The following is a 5,247-nucleotide window of genomic DNA, read 5'->3' on the forward strand; positions in this document are numbered from 1 at the left end:
GGTGCGCACACCTTGGCTGGGTTGCGCGCCCTGGTGGGCACCATGGTGCGCACCAAGGAGCGCTCCGAAGTGTGCTCCAAGGTGCGGCGTGCACGAAGTCGGAGCCCGGTTTGCCCCGGGTGCGCACCTCGCGTGCACCTTCGCCGCGGTGGGCACCATGGCGTGCACGAAGTCGGAGCCCGGTTTGCCCCGGGTGCGCACCTCGCGTGCACCTTCGCCGGGGTGGGCACCTTCGTGTGCAGACCTTGGCTGGGTTGCGCGCCCTGGTGGGCACCATGGTGCGCACCAAGGAGCGCTCCGAAGTGTGCTCCAAGGTGCGGCCTGCACGAAGTCGGAGCCCGGTTTGCCCCGGGTGTGCACCTCGGGTGGGCACCTTGGTGCGCATGCCTTGCCTGGGCTGCGCACCAGGGCGGGCTCAAGATGGCACCCGCGTTCCTTTTTTTTCACTATCTTTCAAAACGGAAATTTTAAAATCTCATTTTTTTTTGCCTTTTTCTGGAAATTAGTGAAGGCAGCGCATCAAAGGTGCGCACCTCGCTGCCCACCACGGTGCGCAACGCCGGTGGGCACCCGGGAGTGCTTCGAAGTGTGCTCCAAGGTGCTGCGTGCACGTTGTCGGAGCCCGGTTTGCCCCGGGTGCGCACCTCGCGTGCACCTTCGTCGGGGTGGGCACCTTGGCTGGGTTTGCCCCGGCTGCGCTCCGAAGCGGGGTTATTGGAGCGCCGCCTCTTTTTTTGTCGGAGCGTTTGGTGGGGTTTCTCGCATTGGCTCTTCCGAGGCCCGGTTGCCACCCTGGCGCGCACGAAGTCGGAAGTAGGGTTAATTGCCCGGGTGCGCACCTTTGCCAGGGTGGGCACCTTACCTGGGCTGCGCACCAGGGCGGGCTCAAGATGGCACGCGCGTTCCGTTTTTTTCACTATCTTTCAAAACGGAAATTTTAAAATCTCCTTTTTTTTTTGCCTTTTCTGGAAATTAGTGAAGGCAGCGCATCAAAGGTGCGCACCTCGCTGCCCACCTTGGTGTGCTCTGAGGTGCGCACCCGGGAGCGCTACGAAGTGTGCTCCAAGGTGCGGCGTGCACGTTGTCGGAGCCCGGTTTGCCCCGGGTGCGCACCTCGCCTGCACCTTGGCCGGGGTGGGCACCTTGGCTGGGTTTGCCCAGGGTGCGCTCCGAAGCGGGGTTACTGGAGCGCCCCCTCTTTTTTTGTCAGAGCGTTTGGTGGGGTTTCTCGCATTGGCTCTTCCCAGGCCCGGTTGTTGGGTGCGCTCCCACCCTGGCGCGCGCGAAGTTGGAAGTTGGGTTAATTGCCCGGGCGCGCACCTTCGCCAGGGTGGGCACCTTGGTGCGCACACCTTGGCTGGGCTGCGCACCAGGGCGGGCTCAAGATGGCACCAGCATTCCCTTTTTCTCACTATCTTTCAAAACGGAAATTTTAAAATCTCGTTTTTTTTTTGCCTTTTATGGAAATTAGTGAAGGCATCGCATCAAAGGTGCGCACCTCGCTGCCCACCTTGGTGTGCTCCGAGGTGCCCACCACGGTGCGCAACGCCGGTGCGAACCCGGGAGCGCCCCGATGTGTGCTCCAAGGTGCGGCGTGCACGAAGTCGGACCCCGGTTTGCCCCGGGTGCGCACCTCGCGTGCACCTTGGTGCGCACACCTTGGCTGGGTTGCGCGGCCTGGTGGGCACCATGGTGCGCACCAAGGAGCGCTCCGAAGTGTGCTCCAAGGTGCGGCGTGCACGAAGTCGGAGCCCGGTTTGCCCCGGGTACGCACCTCGCGTGCACCTTCGCCGGGGTGGGCACCTCGGCTGGGTTGCGCGCCCTGGTGCGCACCAAGGAGCGCTCCGAAGTGTGCTCCAAGGTGCGGCGTGCACGAAGTCGGAGCCCGGTTTGCCCCGGGTGCGCACCTTCGCCGCGGTGCGCACCATGGCGTGCACGAAGTCGGAGCCCGGTTTGCCCCGGGTGCGCACCTCGCGTGCACCTTCGGCGGGGTTGCGCGCCCTGGTGGGCACCATGGTGCGCACCAAGGAGCGCTCCGAAGTGTGCTCCAAGGTGCGGCGTGCACGAAGTCGGAGCCCGGTTTGCCCCGGGTGCGCACCTCGCGTGCACCTTCGGCGGGGTTGCGCGCCCTGGTGGGCACCATGGTGCGCACCAAGGAGCGCTCCGAAGTGTGCTCCAAGGTGCGGCGTGCACGAAGTCGGAGCCCGGTTTGCCCCGGGTGCGCACCTCGCGTGCACCTTCGCCGCGGTGGGCACCATGGCGTGCACGAAGTCGGAGCCCGGTTTGCCCCGGGTGCGCACCTCGCGTGCACCTTCGCCGGGGTGGGCACCTCGGCTGGGTTGCGCGCCCTGGTGCGCACCAAGGAGCGCTCCGAAGTGTGCTCCAAGGTGCGGCGTGCACGAAGTCGGAGCCCGGTTTGCCCCGGGTGCGCACCTCGCGTGCACCTTCGCCAGGGTGGGCACCTCGGTGCGCACACCTTCTCAATGTTTTCTTGCCTTTTCTGGAAATTGGTGAAGGCAGCGCATCAAAGGTGCGCACCTCGGTGTGCTCCGAGGTGCGAACCCGAGAGCGCTCCGAGGTGCCCACGAAGTCGAAAGTCGGGTTAATTGCATTGTTTTCCCCGGGTGCGCTCCGAGGTGCGCAACATCGGCGCGCACCAAGGAGGGCTCCGAAGTGTGCTCCAAGGTGCGCACGATGGCGTGCACCTCTGGTGCGCACGATTCGGAGCTCGGTTTGACCGGGGTGCGCACACCTTGGCTGGGTTGCGCACCTTTTGTGCGCTCCAAGGTGCGCACGAAGTCGGAGCTCGGTTTGCCCCGGGTGCGCACCTTCGCCAGGGTGCGCACCTTGATGCGCACGCCTTGGCTGGGCTGCGCACCTTGGTGGGCGCCATGGTGCGCACCTTTCGTGCGCTCCAAGGTGCGCACGAAGTCGGAGCTCGGTTTGCCCCGGGTGCGCACCTTGGTGGGCGCCATGGTGCACTCCGAGGTGCCCAAGATTGGTGCGCACCAAGGAGCGCTCCGAAGTGCGCTCCAAGGTGCGCGCGAAGTCGAAAGTTGGGTTAATTGTCCGGTTTGCCTCGGGTGCGCACCTTGCGTGCACCTTCGCCAGGGTGGGCTGGGCTGCGCACACCTTGGCACCCGCGTTTCCTTCATTTTAAATTTTTTTTTTTTACAATCTCTCAAGTGGGAAATTCTATAATCTCAACTTTTTTTGCCTTTTCAGGAAACTTTTGAATGGAGCGCATCATTGGTGCGCTCCGAAGTGTGCTCCAAAGCTCTCTCCAGCTGCGTGCACCTGCCCCGGCCGCGCACCCGGCCCCGCCCAGCTTCGCTCACCTGTCCCGGGCGTCTGGTGCGGAACCTTAGAGTAAGAAACATCACCGTGCACCTTGGCCAACGTGCGCGACTCGACCGAGCGCGCACTGGCCGAGGTGCACACCGATTTCACCTGGGTGCGCGCGCAGCACCTCGGGCGCACCGGGGTGCGCGCACAACGCCCGGGTTGCACCGTGGCCTGTGTGCTCGGGGCGCCTCGGGTGCGCGCTCGGTGTCGCCCCCGCGCGCGCGGTAGTGCGGGCAGCGCACCCCGGCCCGGCCCGGCCCCGACGAGAACGCAAACGGGCAAAAGGTTTATTCAAATAGCATTGCGACGCCCGGCGAAAAACTAAAAAAGGGTGCAACACCGGGACTTCCCGGGAGGTCACCCATCCCAGTACTACTCCGGCCCAAGCGCGCTTAACTGCGGAGTTCTGATGGGATCCGGTGCACTAACGCTGGTATGATCGCACCCGTTATGAGCTTGTCGCAGTGTGTACTTAGCAAACCGCGACCCACGTGCGAATCCACCCCGGCCACCCACCCCCGTCGAGGTGCACACCCTCCCTCGCGAAGTGCGCCCCGTTCGCCAAGTGTGAGCCCTGCCCGGGTGCGCGCACCTTGCTAGGGCGTCGGGTGTGCACCCGGCCCGGCCTACGTGCGTGCACCTGGAGGGGGCGTCGTGTGCGTGCAGTGTCCCGTCTGCAACGCGGTGCCCACACACCACCTCGGGCGCAACGACCTGCGCTCACATGTGGGCCGAGTGCACCTTGGTGCATGTTCGGGGCGCCTCGGGTGCACGCTCGATCTTGCCCCGGTGCACCAAGGCGCTCGGTTTGCCCCGGGTGCGCACTTGGTGCAAGGTGGGCACCCAAAATAGGGATCAAGCACCAAAACACAAGTTTCGGGATGCAAAATGGGACCCAAGGACCACAAATGCGTTCCAAGACCCATGATGGGTCCACGAGAACAAAAATGTGTTCCGAGACTTAATAAACAAATATTGGGTTTTAGGAGAAGAAACATGCTCTGATGCCCAAAACGAGAATCGACCCCGAAAAGGCCACAGGCCAAAAGTGGGATGCGAGACAAAAAAAAATGGGACCCGAGGACCAAAATTGGGTTCCCAGGTCGAAGACAGGGCAACCGGACAAGAAACGACCTCTAAGGCTCGAAATGAGTCCCGACGACTAAAACTTGACAAGAAGCACCCATCAGGCACCCAACTCGACACCCATGGGATGCCGACCCACCCGGGCTTCCACCTAGCACACCTTGGCACCCACCCACCCTCGCACCCAACCTCGCACCCAACTTAGCACCTTTGAACCCACATTGGCACTCACCCTGACCCTGGCACCTTGGAACCCACATTGGCACTCACCTTGACCCTGGCACCCACCTTTGCACTCACCTTGGGACCCACCCTGGCTCCCACCTCGGCACCCACCCAGACACCCACCTTGGTTCCTTGGCACCCACCTTGGATCCTTGGCACCCACCCCGACACCCACCTTGGCACGCAACTTGGCTACTTGCCACCCACCTTGGCTCCTTGACGCCCACCCCGACAACCACCCCGTGACCTACCCTGGCTAGGGTTGGTGCACACCCACCCTGGTGCCCACCTTGGCACCCACCCTATGACCCACCTTGGCACGCACCTTAGTACCCACCCCGTTACCCACCCTAGGACCCACCCCGTGACCCACCTTGGCCAGGGTGGGTGCCTTGGTGCGCACAACTTGCCTGGGCTGCACACCAGGGCGGGCTCAAGATGGCACCCGCGTTCCGTTTTTTTCACTATCTTTCAAAACGGAAATTTTAAAATCTCATTTTTTTCTTTTTTTTGCCTTTTCTGGAAATTAGTGAAGGCAGCGCATCAAAGGTGCGCAATGCTGGTGCGAACCCGGGAGCGCTCCGATGTGTG

At 63.0% G+C, this 5,247-nt stretch overlaps 1 non-coding gene across 1 annotated transcript; it reads right to left on the minus strand.

The window, feature by feature from the left end:
- Window positions 1-3,673: 3,673 nt before the first annotated feature.
- Window positions 3,674-3,792, minus strand: LOC131865369 (5S ribosomal RNA). Its single transcript, XR_009364097.1, has one exon. It is a non-coding gene; the product is annotated as a 5S ribosomal RNA (ribosomal RNA).
- Between the last annotated feature and the right edge of the window lie 1,455 nt (window positions 3,793-5,247).

The sequence above is a fragment of the Cryptomeria japonica genome, unplaced genomic scaffold, assembly GCF_030272615.1.
Source record: "Cryptomeria japonica unplaced genomic scaffold, Sugi_1.0 HiC_scaffold_109, whole genome shotgun sequence".
Lineage (NCBI taxonomy): Eukaryota > Viridiplantae > Streptophyta > Pinopsida > Cupressales > Cupressaceae > Cryptomeria > Cryptomeria japonica.